The following is a 15,331-nucleotide window of genomic DNA, read 5'->3' as shown; positions in this document are numbered from 1 at the left end:
ATAAACTATGCTCCAGGGGAAAAATCCTAAATAACAGTGTCTTTAATAATGTTGTTATATGCAGCAACTGTCTATGGACCTACATCCATTTTAGTACAACTGTATCAAGCATACATATTCACAGATGTTTCCAACCTCTGAGTCTTAATTTATTCTGAATACCAAATTCTTTAAAGCTTAGAAAGATGGAAACTGTTAAAAATGTCTTCTCAGCCTATTGGTTTGAAATACTGGAAAATGTTTGAGTTTAGCATTTATAGGTACTAAAGTTAAAAAAGTTGTTACACTATTCGATACACCATAAAAAACATAAAAAGAGAAGATATACTATAAAAACATAAAAACAGAACACCATTCACAGCCATCAGAATTCCAGGATGCGATGCATCATATTAACAACTAACAGTATATAATGCATGAAAGAAATTTCTTCCCTTGTACATTTTTTACCACTAGTAAGTATAACAGTTTTGATTTAACATTAAAACAACACACTTACAGTATACCATTTTAATTCGGCCTTAAAATCAAAGCACAATTAACATGCAACATCTGAATTCCTCAGTGAATGACTATTTTCAAAAATCGTAGCAGGTGGTATATCTCGGATGCGACCAGCAGATATTTTTCTTTTTTTTATTATTGATGCTTGTTGAAACATTTGTTGCTAAGAGAAAATAATGGATGCGGGAAAAGTCTTATGGAAAGGTCAGTGATATAGCTCACAGATCACAACTGTTGATGAGTTTCAAGAAAAACCTGCCCATAACATTCTTAATCAGATGTCACATTACTCCCAATATGCCATACACTTAATGAATACTTTTGTCCTGTCCTGAGCCACCACAAAACAGCTTTCACTTAGAGAGACAGCATACCAATGGGTGACAGCTTAGATGGTACAAAAAAATAAATACATACTAGAAATGTGTTGACATTCATAATTCTGGTGCACTACAGGAATCTAAGTGTAATGCATATGCTATATTTTATACAAAAAAACATGTAAATAGATTATTTACACTGACATTTATCACTTGGAAATCACCTCACACAAATATATTACTTGGCATATGTTTCCAAGCTCAGCTTTAACACTAAGGGGTGACCTTTTGTGGTACCAGCCAGTCTTTGGAATACAGTAGGTCATGTAGTGTGGAGATAGGTATCTTCACAAATAAAACAGAAACTGATGATGATGTTATTAAAAAATCAGCTAAGGAAAACTGATTGGAGCAGTATTAGAATTAAGTAGTGTAGTCATAAATGTTCTTTGGGCGGCCATGGTGGTGCAGCGGTTAGCATTTTTGCCTCATAGCAAGAGGTTCTCCAGTTCGATTCTCGGCTGGGGTGCCTTCTGTGTGGAGTCTGCATGTCCTCCCTGTGGTCGCGTGGGTTTCCTCTGGGTGCTCCGGTTTCCTCCCACATCCCACAGACATGCAGTAAGTGGATTGGACACTAAACTGGCCTTAGGTGTGAGTGTGTGCATGTGTGTGCCTTCTCTGGAAGGCTTTGCACTGGGCTGGCAACTCGACACCATAAAACTCCACTGCTAATCATGAGCGGACAGATGATCCGCTGTGGCGACCTCTAACCGGGAAAAGCCGAAAGAAGAAAAAGTCATAAATGTTCTTTGATTCACCTTCAAATTAATTTAACTTTGTGATTTTCAACTCTTTGTCATTGTAGGTTTAACTGAAAACATAAGTAGAACTAAAAAAAAAAAAATTTTATATATATATATATATATATATATATATATATATATATATATATATATATGGGTCTACTACAGTTGATTGAAAACTCACTTGATTGACAATGAAATTACTAAGACCACTTCACTGAAAGCTCACTTCACTGAAAACTCATTTCTTTGAAACTCATTTTGTTGAAAGTTATAAATGGCCTTTTCCCCACTGTAGTGTGACCCTGGAGTTAGTATATAAAGTAAGGGGGGGTGTAGCCCCCCCACATATTATAAACATTTTAAACTATACACAGTGATAGTTACAAGTGCAATAAATAACTGTTTCCAAAAGAGAATATATAACCAAGATATGTGGGTGTCCCCCTTACTTTATATAACTCCAGGGTCGCACTACAGTGGGGAAAAGGCCATTTATAACTTTCAACGAAATGAGTTTCAGTCAAGTGAGTTTTCAGTGAAGTGAGCTTTCAATGAAGTGGTCCTAGTAATTTCATTTTCAATCAAGTGAGTTTTCAATCAATCATAGTAGACCCAGATATATATATATTAGCATTCTCTTTGCAATGGAGTGGGAGAGGGTTTGGCATGATGGTTAAAGTCCAGCTGCTATTTTACACACAAGAGAAAACCAATAGGCAAAGCACTAAATGACAAACAAAATAAAAAATGCCAAGGAGGTTCAAAGTCCACAGACAAAATGCAATATACTAAAAAGCCCACATTGCTGTTTTTTAGTATATTAAATTTTGTTTGTGGATATTGAACCTCCTTGACATTTTTTTATGATGGTTAAAGTCTTTGCCTCAAAGTACAAAGGACAGGTTTGATTCTGATCTAGAGCTATTGGCTAAGCTTAAAATGGCCATTAAAGGCAGTTAGCCTAATATTCACCTATGTACCTATGAACAAAAGGTTAAAGAAAAAAGTGAAAACAAGAGATAGGGCTTCTTGAACACTTAACAGAATGCTTGTCCTGTGTGCATTCTGCATGCCTGTGCCAACTCTTTGCATAACTCTTAATGGCTATGGTTTGGGATCTACTTTATTAACTCAACCACCAATTGTTTGAGTCCCCCTTATTCATTAATGGTCACTTGAGTTAGTCATGCTATACCTGTGATCTGTAGTGATTAAAAAAAAGAGTGTTCATGGTCTGCATTCCAAACATGGGGGCTCTGTTCCCACCCTCTATGGTGGATTTAGGCATAAAACCTTCATTTTTTTACCTTCAGATTAAGGCTTGCTTCTCCAAATTAAATATCTGAATTTAGGATATTCATAAATGGCTTGCCATTAGTTAAATGGTTCTAGCATCTGAAAACATTTTGTTTTAAAAATACGTACTCCTCTTTTTGTATGCAAAGTGTTTGATAGAGCAGTGTTATGATTTTTAACACTCAAACGTTGTGAGCACCGCTACCAGAGCACATTTTCTACGTGCTTGCATGTTTACTATTGTTATATAACAAGATCTATTCATTGTTTTGGCATCAATGTTTGTTGTTTGTATGCTCCTGGGCAGATATTGAAACTGATCAGTCTAGATCAGTGTTCTACCTTGGTTAACACATTCTAATGAATAAAAAATAAATACTTCTTCCATATATACAGACCAGTATTTGTTTATTCATTTTAAATTGTATCATAACAGAATGGTGATCCTTGGTCTCAAAATGAGGCAAGTTCAAGTTATAAGTAAATACCTACAAACTACTTCAAATTAAGTATTTGTAGGTCCTACTAGCAACTGTTTAGTCGACTAAGATAATGGAATTACTGTGTCCATTTCTGTTCTCTCTCTCTCCATATAATTTTCTTGGGTTATTGTTTCCACCTCTTTTACGACACTTTGTGGGGTGGTCATTATATATTTTTAACATAATGAGGAAAAGAGATGTTACCATTTTCTGCAAATTAGGCAAATGGATTTTAAATGATTATTTTGAAACTTTAAAATTCAGACCCTAAATTTCAAAGTTTCATTTTGTTTTGCTGTGATATAATTGTCAGCTACTATGGTTATTATCATCAGAATAACAAAAATTAATCAGTGTACAGATTTCAAGACGAATGCCAAGTTACATGGTCAAAATGGCATTCCTTATGGACAACCAACAAAATAACCTTAAATCAAGAAATTATTGCTCCAGACTTAGCCTAATGATTTATTTAAACTAAAACATACAACCTATTCCACTGATATTCAGACATGATTGTCTCTGTCTACAACACAATACAAGATAGTAGTTGTACAGCTTGTCACACTGAAATATATTACACAGAAGTTACTTTGTAACAATGCACAAGTACACATCAGGGCTTATCTGCACTTTATATAGCCATTTAATATAGACAGCAATCTCCTCTGTGTAGTAACATTGAAAGTAAAAGACTACTGAAGAAAGGAAACGCTAGATAATCCTCCAAGGGGCCCTCAGAAGCAAGGAAATCAATGTTTGGCATAGGTCTTTCAACAATAGGCCCAACAGTTCTTACATTCCAATCCTTTCACTGAGAGATACTTTAAGCAGGCCTGGTAACAAAGACGACTTCCACTTAAAAGAACCATCGGAATGCCTCAGTGCTAGGAACAGATGCCCTCTGAAAGCAAAGAAAGAAAACATAAATCAAAAATCTGTAATTTGTTCAAAGCCATTATACAGTTTAATAATATAATTTTCACATTTACATATTGTATTCTGTTTTATAAATTAAAAGAGTAAGTCAAGAATGGGATATTTTATAAAACTGTCCAAATCTCATGCTTGTTCAATTTATTTTTCCCAAAAGGCAACATTTTTGAAACTGAGACAGTTTGTGTATCCTCGTAGCTATGACATTGTGTCGATTTACTTACCATAAAGATAGATTTTGATGATCTTCAGCAATACTCTTCAATTGGTAGTACTTCCCTGCAGGCCGATATCCCTATCTGTACTTATGTGAAGATTTTCCCAAGCTTTAGTACCCCCCTCTCTCTCCCATAATGTTTATTTCTCTCTTTCTTTTTTCTCCATATTTTAGGAATCAGCTTGAGATATCACTGACAAAGTTATTAACAACAGAGAAAACCTTTCAAATACAAACACCTCTCAAGGTGAATGGTGATTGTATATGTTGAAGGGGGTGGATTAATATCATTGTTCTCTAATGTTACAGTAACTAAATAACTTTCCTATCTAGGATGATCACATTAATTTTCTTAATCTGGTAGCTCAGAGTCCTCGGATCTATTTCTGGGTGGCTTTATTTAAGAACTTCTTTTTGGGCAGTGGCTCTAAAAGTACACTATTGCCTTCAACCAATTTCCCAATTATAGTACCTAGCAAAAGTATAAAAAGAGGGACAAATAGTAACAGCATATATGTCACATATCACAATTTTTGAAAAACAAAAACCCTTAGATGTGTCTACAAGTGTATCAAAATGAATGCTATGAGCTTTGGTCATCTCTACACCATGCATTTGATGATAAAACTTAACATAATGTGACAGCCATTTTGCTAACATGACTTTACACACTTTAACCCAAAGCTTACTGACAGGGCCAACCTTAATCATAGGCAAACTAGGTGACCGCCTAGGGCGCCATAAAGGCCAGCGTCATAAATGGCGCAAATTAAGTGAGTTAACTTAAACTTTACTTCTCTCCACTTTTCAGCTGTAGCATTGCACCCTCCCCCACTTCCGCAATTAAAAGCACGATTCATCCACCCCAGCACATAGAACAGCCCCTTACTGTGTTCTTTCATTTCCTCCTTCCCCCTGCATGTATTTGATGAGTCTCGGTGGCTGCTCTTGTTGAGCATAAACATTTAGGGGATACAGGCACAATGGCATGGTTTTGCTCCAGTGATGACCTTATTTAAATCATGGTAAAGAAGAATACTGTTCCTGAGGGGTAAGTATCCATTTTTAATCGATGGCCTTATTTTGCGACTTACCTGACCACTTTTAAGATAGGTATTTTGATGATGTAAACAGGTAAGTACAGTTGCTGTATATTTCACATTTATGTTGAGTGTTAATAAATTTTGGGAGAAAAGGTAGTAAGATATTAGGGAGTTTGCCCATCCCCCCATCCTTGTAGGTCATCGGCTTTTGTTACTTTTTTGTAAATAGTGTGTTCTGTTTTATTTCATTAATTTTACAGGTTTTTTATTTTATTTTACAGGTAGGTGGACTGAACTAATTGCCCCCTCTTTCAGCCATGGTCTACTTACAGTGTGTAATCACAATATAATAGACGACCACATCATACAATTGACACAATGACTAAAACACTGAGAAAAACAGTACAAGCAAAGTAAGTAATATTGAATAGTACAGTGTATATTTGTAAGCAACATTGTTAAGGGCCTTTAACTTTCCGCTTGTATGAGATGTCGGCATAAGTAACTTGTAGCACCCCCTGCGTTTTTTTCCACAAGAGTTTATTATTGTAGTAATAATGACCCGCCCCTGTATAACGATGGTGAACATGAAAAGGGTAACGTGTAGGTTTATGTATTGTTTAATATACAGTCAATATGTTTTTTAATAAAAATGGTCAGTTTCCTTTATGCTCATTTTAATTTCATTACTACTGCTTGCAAGATTCTGGTGCCACTTGAATTTCCATTGTACAGTGTTTGTGTTGAACGTTACTTGTACTGGTAGACTCTGCTCGTGTTATCCTGTAGTTAACCCCAAATGCCTACCCATCTGTTTGTACTGGTCCTTGTTTAACCTAGCCTTTTGTGCTTTCACTCTCCATATTGATTGCAACTGTGGCTGTCAATCAGCTGTGGGATAAAGCCAGAAATATATTAATATAATAAACACTTTAATATATTAGAACTATTAACTTGTGATTCGGCAGAATAAAAAATGAGAGTTGATATACATTTCCTGAAGTTAAGTGTGTAACTGTTGCCTTAAGTGGACCTCCCCGGTTATCAAACTGGAAATAAATAAATAAATAAGGGTAATTCACAACACTTCTTCCAAAAGGCGTCAGTTTTTGGAGGGATGAAGAGGTGGGAGCTAAAATTTGAGTCAAAATTAGGGCTATTTGAGAAATGTGATTGCATCAATAACGCCATCATAATTCTAGTTCGTTCTTTCAACCCAGTGTTGTGTGACTTTATTTCTCTAAATGTATAGAAGGACAGTGGTAGGACCAATTCACTTTTATGCACAGTCAGTTGCAACACTTTGTAAACAAATAAGCACATTCCGTTTCTGTAAACATTAAAATAAGCAAATACTGCCTCCGACTTCACTCATCTGCTTTCTCTGACCCCCCCCCCAAAAGTTCTCTGTTGCACTTTGAAAAATGTTATAATGGTTATTTCCAGAAAAGTGGAGGTGGGTGGAAGGCCTTAGCAGCCTTTATTGTTAAGGGTCGACGTGTTACATATTTCTGTCTTGCGCTGGTTTGCTTTACCTTGGGTATTTGCTTGTCTGCATTGTTTATTTCTGACTTACTCCCATATTGACATTACCATGTAGTAGTTTTGCAAACATGTCTTATTACTGTTACATTCAGTAGTTTAAATAGATGCTGAAAAACATGAGTAGGTTACCCATTTTGAGCTCGATAAGTACTAAGAAACATTGTTTCAGATTTTAAGTTGATGGGCAGTTGAACTGCAAGGAGGGGTTGGATATTTGTGGTATGCAGGCCAGGCATATTTTTAAATAGGTTGTTTAAATTGGAAAAAATCTGTTCACGTTGGCAAGAAATTCTCTTAGAAATGTAAACAAGAAAAGTAAGGCTGTTGTGCCACTGAAAGAGTAGCAAAATTTGCTGAAGTACCATTCTGCTTTGTTGCTAGAGTTTGTCAGTCCATGCCCTAAAACATTACCTATGTGTTTATTTGCTAGGAGCACACTTGTTTTTACTCCCTGATGGCTCTTGTACAGCTATGCTATTGTGGCAGTGTAGTTCTTGCTTGTGTGTTTGCATGTGCAAGCTCCAGTACAAGTAATAGTTGCTGTTTATTGTGGGTAGTTTGGAGAACAAAAGCTTTACTGCAATTAGAAGTTTATATGAAGGAAACTGGTCGTTTTCTAGTACTACTTGCCGGCTTTAGCATAGCTTACAGAAATTTTAATATAGCTCAGGGAAAGGGGGAGGCTTAAAGTTACATAGGCCAAATGTTCAGTTTTCCCTGGTGTTGTGGGACATGTTTGAAAGTTTGTGAACTGACACTTTACAGGTGTTGAAATTGGCTGATTGGAGTTGGGACTGTTCCCCCTCTCCCCAAACTATGTGTTGAGCATTGTAGCCTTTGTAGAGATGCATGGTCACCCTGTGCCTTCCCATTGAGACTGATTACAAGATGACTGTTGGCATTGAGGTGCTTGTCTTTTGCCTCACCCACATCCCTTCTACTGATATTTGTAGTCTGGCAGTACTGTTTTTTCACTGTTACGGTGTCATCTTAAACATAACATAGGTGTAAAAGGAATATTCAGGATCAGTGCCATTTAAGTTACTGTTTTTCTTCTACTTAGTTTAAAGCTAATAACCACACTTTAAAACACACTGTTAATGTTTTATCACAACAGTAAGTTCACAGGCATTAAGCTCTCTTCTAGTTTTGGTAATCTTTAAATGGGAGATCTGAAATTTCATCGTTGTACAGATAAGGCTTCAGTGAAGATCTATGAAATTACTTCATTATTGCATTATAGATGTGAGATTAAATGTTAAAATTTTCCCATACTGGTCGTGGGTCTTTCTGTACCATGTTATGAATGTTATGACTTAATTTAACAAATCCTCTGAAATACAAGTAGTGTGAATATTGCCATGTTGTTGTCCATAACTGTCTCAAGTCTGCTTGTATTGTTTTCTTGTAAAGCACAGTTTTTAAGAGCATAAATATTGTTAAGTAAAATGTTAATTTTCATCAGTTAGGCTCAGGAATTTCAAATTAGTTATTTTTTGGTGTAATTTGTATTTTATGGGCACTTTTTTGAAGTTTGTGGGACATTTGTTATATGTAGTGTAGAGTGTGGAGGAGGTGCCTTGCCCATTATTTTTTATTAAAATGCTGTGCAGTGTGTTTTGAAGTTTGTACCTTTTTAAAAGTCTATGTGCCTTGGTTTATATTCCACTTGTTTTGATATTGTATGTCAGTAGTAGCTGTATTGGCAGCAGAATCTGTTTTAAGAATACAGTAAGGTCACGGATGTACCTCGAAGGGAAGGTACTGAGTTGCTCAAAACCTGACATTCTTTGGTGGGCAGGTTAGTGTAGAAAAGTGAGGGTATCTCTCTTCGCCTCCTAGTATGGTGTGTGTTTTTTAATTATTATTCTGTGTAGCGTGTGACCCTTTCCAGAGAGATTTTTGAAGAAAAGTGAATTTGTTTGTACCTCTGCACCCATTGGATGTTCCTTGTTTTGTATTACTGAAGTAGTTTATCATTTGAAAAATATGTATAGGTTTTCATTAAGGTGTGCAACACACAGTTGGAGAGATTACCACACTGCTTCAGTGTGCTTCACTCTTGTTTTATTTAACAGATAGGGGTGCATTGTGCATTTAAAGCTGGCAAGCAGAGTATGCAGGTTTGGAATGAACTGAGAGAGGGATCTGAGACTGTATGGAGGTACGGCTCTTTCTGATAATCTTTGAGTGAGAAAGGGAAGCTTGTCTCCATAATAAATAAATGAAGGTCCCAACAAGTCTTACAGAGCACGAACACTGTTTAATTAAGCACTTTTCGTTGCCGCTGATACAGCAACTTCTTCAGATTACATAAAACAAACCTTTAACCAGTTTAAATAAAATGATAAAATCATGTGATCCGTGATCAGCTGAGCTGTTACATAGTTACAACTCATTAATATTAAGTAATTAAAACATTTGAAATCAGTTTCAAAGTACAAATCTAACGCTACACAAATTGCAGCGATCTTAATACACACTTTCTCCCAGTCCTTAATTTGAAGATAACAACTGTCACTCCCACAAAATAACGTAAAAACGTACCAATGTAACTTAAAAATAAAAAAGTATCTTTTCTTAAAGTAACTAACTTACGTCCAAAACGAAAAGAAGGTATTCTAACACATAATAGTTTTGAATTCCACTTTTCATTTCACTCCCTTACAGCGGACTGTGTCACCTGAACGAACATCGTTCACTATTAAGATCACCTTAATATTTAATATTTAATAGTTAATATTAAAAGCAGTCCAATAACAAGACTACTACCACGAAGCTGCAAATCTTTGATGTGAGAATTTGAAACTATTGAACTTGTCGTTGTAATATAGCATACTAAACTTACCCAAGGTTTCCTAGTACTGACTGTATAAGCTGATAATTACATACAATTTGTCATTTTAAACATATAATGTACATTTAAATTATCTTATAAACTGTTCTTATAAACTGTTCGACCCTTGCAAGACAGTAGTCATGCACAAGTTCTATCTGACTAAACTTTTAAGTTTAAGGAGGCAGGCGATGTTGCATGACTCGTTCAAGCCTGGTGTTGAAAAGGCGTTAAGCCTAATCTGCCAAGCTAACTCGCACTCTTCTAATAACCAGTTCACTGGTCCTCCCTTATTGTTAGTTGTAACTCGGTCTATTACTTTGAACCCAAATATGTGGTTTGCATGAGCCATAATGTGCCTAGCCAAGGGACTTTCAAACTTCTGTCTCTCTATGGCATAAGTGTGTTCGTAGACTCTTTCCTGTAGTCTATGTTCGGTTTTTCCAACATAAAATGCTGGACATACTTTACACTTAGCCAAGTAGACTACGAAGTTAGAGTTACAGTGAAATTTTTCCCTTAGTCTATATTTCCTCTTACTGATAGAAAAGGTCTCTCCTATCTCCATGTGTTTGCACATTCTACAGCACCCACAAGTGGTCATACCTACTGTTTTACAAAATGACGGACCCTTGTTCTTTTCTACCAAACTTTTAAGGTTAGCTCCCTTCCTGAACACTATTTTAGGTAACTGGGCATACTCCAAAACAAAAGACTTGTCAAGTGTGATGAATTCCCAGTTTTTGTACAAAATAAACAAAATTGTTTCACTATTATTATTAAATGTGGTGATGAAACTCATCTTAAAGTCTTTAGCAATTCTAGTTATTTGTAAGTGTTCTAGGAGCAGGGGAGACTTGTTATTAGTCGGTTCCTCAAAGTTACCTTCTTGGCTTGTAACGTCTGATACGAACCTGTTGTTTAATAATGGTTCTATCTGACCTGTATGTCTTTTGTGGGTAACTTCCCTGATTAAAGAGTTAATCAAATCCTCTGGATAACCTCGTTGTTGAAACATATTACTTAAATGAATACATTCAGCCCTAAAGTCTGTTTCCAAAGATACCATTCTAGCTGCCCTGATTAATTGTCCTTTCACAACAGATTGTTTTTGGTGGAAGGGGTGGCAGCTTGAGAAGTGAAGAAATGAGTTAGAAAATGTCTCCTTTCTATGTATTTTAGACACATATCTAAGGTTGATTGTATCCTTCCATAGTTTGCAATATAAGTAGTCTATCTCACTTGTGCTGAAGTTGAATGTAAACTTCAAGAATTCTGTGGTAGAGTTTAAGTAGTTGACAAAACCCTGTGCCTGTGGTTGGTTTCCTTTGAAAATAACAAAAATGTCATCCAAAAAGCATGTGTAGAATAATAGGCTCCCTCTGTGGTCGATGTTGTTAAAGATGTGTGTCTTCTCCCAGAATGCCATAACTAAATTGGCAAAGCTGGTGCCACAGGGTGAGCCCATGGCCACACCTCGCTTTTGTAGATAGTATACATCATTAAATAAAAAGAAGTTGTTTGTTAAAATGATGTCTTGTAAAATTTCCACTGTATGTATCTCCTGTGTGGGAGCGTTCTTGGACTTTAACATAAGGCTTACCCATTCTATGCCTTCTAATTGTGGAACTGATGTATATAAATCTTTGACATCTATAGTCAAAAAGTTCAATTCTGGGTCGAATCTAAGACTGTTAATTTTGTCCAAGAACGACCAGGAGTCTTTACAAATGTAAGGTTCTGACTCCAGGTATTTTTTTAAATTGTGTCAACTACTTTCGCACAAGGGTACGTTATAGACCCTCTTCCATCAATAAGAGGTCTCATAGGTGGATCCCTAAGGTCTTTGTGGACTTTAGGGATGCCAAAAAGGACAGGGATCTTGGGTCATGGTAGTGAAATGAAGTTGAAAGTATCAATATCAATTAAAGATTCGATAAACAAGTCATTGAAATAATTTTTAATATGGTTGTAGGCTACATTGACTTTGTTTAGTGAGACTTTAGTGTAAACATCACTGAGTAACAGAGAGAACATTCTCTTATTGTAATCAGTTATGTCAAAAATAGCTACCCCTCCCCCTTTGTCTGGTTTTAACACCCTAACAGAAGATTTCCTCAAAAATTATAACACTTGTTTTTCATGTGTTGTTATGTTAGAGTTCCATTTATTAGAACTCACTCTTGTTAAATAGTGTCTAAAATCAAGTTCACACACTTGTTCAAATGTTCTAGGTGTTGGGTGTAACGGTGGGTTAAAAGTACTTGGCATCCTAAATTTCTGGTTGTTATTAGCGACCGTTTTCCCAAGTAAGACTTCAAGGTTCAATTTTCTCACAAATAGTTTCAAGTCGAAAATTAGTTCAACTATATTTGCAGGTTTACTTGGAACAAAGGTGTTACCCTTTGCTAATAAGTTCACCAACTCAGGGTCAGTACTCATGGAAAAATAATTGAAGATCTTAAAGTCTCCTGTATGGTTCTCAATTATGTTTAAAGTTGAACATTCATCTTCGTTTATTTCCTAACAACACACGAAAAACAAATGTTACAATTTTTGAGGAAATCTTCTGTTAGGGTGTTAAAACCAGACAAAGGGGGAGGGGTAGCTATTTTTGACATAATTGATTACAATAAGAGGATGTTCTCTCTGTTACTCAGTGATGCTTACACTGAAGTCTCACTAAACAAAGTCAATATAGCCTACAACCATATTAAAATTATTTCAATGACTTGTTTATCGAATCTTTAATTGATATTGATACTTTCAACTTCATTTCACTACCATGGCCCAAGATCCCTGTCCTTTTTGACATCCCTAAAGTCCACAAAGACCTTAGGGATCCACCTATGAGACCTCTTATTGATGGAAGAGGGTCTATAAATTACCCTTGTGCTAAAGTAGTTGACACAATTTTAAATAAATACCTGGAGTCAGAACCTTACATTTGTAAAGACTCCTGGTCATTCTTGGACAAAATTAACAGTCTTAGATTCGACCCAGAATTGAACTTTTGACAATAGATGTCAAAGATTTATATACATTAATTCCACATTTAGAAGGCATAGAATGGGTAAGCCTTATGTTAAAGTCCAAGAACGCTCCGACACAGGAGATACATACAGTAGAAATTTTACTAGACATCATTTTAACAAAACTTCTTTTTATTTAATGATGTATACTATCTACAAAAGCGAGGTGTGGCCATGGGCTCATCCTGTGGCACCAGTTTTGCCAATTTAGTTATGGCATTCTGGGAGAAGACACACATCTTTAACAACATCGACCACAGAGGGAGCCTATTGTTATACACACACTTTTTGGATGACATTTTTGTCATTTTCAAAGGAAACCAACCACAGGCACAGGGTTTTGTCAACTACTTAAACTCTACCACAGAATTCTTGAAGTTTACATTCAACTTCAGCACGAGTGAGATAGACTACTTATATTGCAAACAATGGAAGGATACAATCAACCTTAGATATGTGTCTAAAATACATAGAAAGGAGACATTTTCTAACTCATTTCTTCACTTCTCAAGCTGCCACCCCTTCCACCAAAAACGATCTATTGTGAAAGGACAATTGATCAGGGCAGCTAGAATGGTATCTTTGGACACAGACTTTAGGGCTGAATGTATTCATTTAAGTAATATGTTTCAACAACGAGGTTATCCAGAGGATTTGATTAACTCTTTAATTAGGGAAGTTACCCACAAAAGAAATACAGGTCAGATAGAACCATTATTAAACAACAGGTTCATATCAGAAGTTACCAGCCAAGAAGGTAACTTTGAGGAACCGACTAATAACGAGTCTCCCCTGCTCCTAGAACACTTACAAATAACTAGAATTGCTAAAGACTTTAAGATGAGTTTCATCACCACATTTAATAATAATAGTGAAACAATTCGGTTTATTTTGTACAAAAACTGGGAATTCATCACACTTGACAAGTCTTTTGTTTTGGAGTATGCCCAGTTACCTAAAATAGTGTTCAGGAAGGGAGCTAACCTTAAAAGTTTGGTAGAAAAGAACAAGGGTCCGTCATTTTGTAAAACAGTAGGTATGACCACTTGTGGGTGCTGTAGAATGTGCAAACACATGGAGATAGGAGAGACCTTTTCTATCAATAAGAGGAAATATAGACTTAAGGGAAAAATTTCACTGTAACTCTAACTTCATAGTCTACTTGGCTAAGTGTAAAGTATGTCCAGCATTTTATGTTGGAAAAACCGAACGTAGACTATGGGAAAGAGTCTACGAACACACTTATGCCATAGAGAGACAGAAGTTTGAAAGTCCCTTGGCTAGGCACATTATGGCTCATGCGAACCACATATTTGGGTTCAAAGTAATAGACCGAGTTACAACTAACAATAGGGGAGGACCAGTGAACTGGTTATTAGAAGAGTGCGAGTTAGCTTGGCAGATTAGGCTTAATGCCTTTTCAACACCAGGCTTGAACGAGTCATGCAACATTGCCTGCCTCCTTAAACTTAAAATTTTAGTCAGACAGAACTTGTGCATGACTACTGTCTTGCAAGGGTCGAACAATTTATAAGAACAGTTTATAAGATAATTTAAATGTACATTATATGTTTAAAATGACAAATTGTACGTAATTATCAGCTTATACAGTCAGTACTAGGAAACCTTGGGTAAGTTTAGTATGCTATATTACAACGACAAGTTCAATAGTTTCAAATTCTCACGTCAAAGATTTGCAGCTTTGTGGTAGTAGTCTTGTTATTGGACTGTTTTTAATATTAAATATTAAATATTAAGGTGATCCTAATAGTGAACGACGTTCGTTCAGGTGACATAGTCCGCTGTAAGGGAGTGAATTGAAAAGTGGAATTCAAAACTACTATGTGTTAGAATACCTTCTTTTCATTTTGGATGTAAGTTAGTTACTTTAAGAAAAGATACATTTTTATTTTTAAGTTACATTGGTACGTTTTACGTTATTTTGTGGGAATGACAGTTGTTATCTTCAAATTAAGGACTGGGAGAAAGTGTGTATTAAGATCGCTGCAATTTGTGTAGCGTCAGATTTGTACTTTGAAACTGATTTCAAATGTTTTAATTACTTAATATTAACGAGTTGTAACTATGTAACAGCTCAGCTGATCACGGATCACATGATTTTATAATTTTATTTAAACTGGTTAAAGGTTTGTTTTATGCAATCTGAAGAAGTTGCCGTATCAGCGGCAATGAGAAGCGCTTAATTAAACAGTGTTCGTGCCCTGAAAGACTTGTTAGGACCTTCGTTTATTTGATTTGTGCTTATTTACCTAGTGTGTTTTTTGTCCCCATAATAAGCTTGAGTATCAAGGTT

The 15,331-nt window shown here is 35.9% G+C and overlaps 1 protein-coding gene across 2 annotated transcripts in view; it reads right to left on the bottom strand.

Moving 5' to 3' along the window:
- Positions 1-2,200: 2,200 nt before the first annotated feature.
- Positions 2,201-15,331, bottom strand: part of CXXC4 (CXXC finger protein 4) — a 401,601-nt gene continuing 388,470 nt past the window's right edge. For both annotated transcript variants that reach the window (XM_044061310.1, XM_044061311.1), the window contains exon 4: positions 2,201-4,312. The gene's annotated coding sequence lies outside the window, so the exon portion shown is untranslated. The remainder of the gene's footprint in view (positions 4,313-15,331) is intronic.

This window comes from Protopterus annectens, chromosome 2.part0, assembly GCF_019279795.1.
Source record: "Protopterus annectens isolate FY-2018-M chromosome 2.part0, PAN1.0, whole genome shotgun sequence".
Lineage (NCBI taxonomy): Eukaryota > Metazoa > Chordata > Ceratodontiformes > Protopteridae > Protopterus > Protopterus annectens.
Note: the sequence above shows the minus strand (reverse complement) of the source record. Positions and strands in the feature narration are given on the sequence as shown.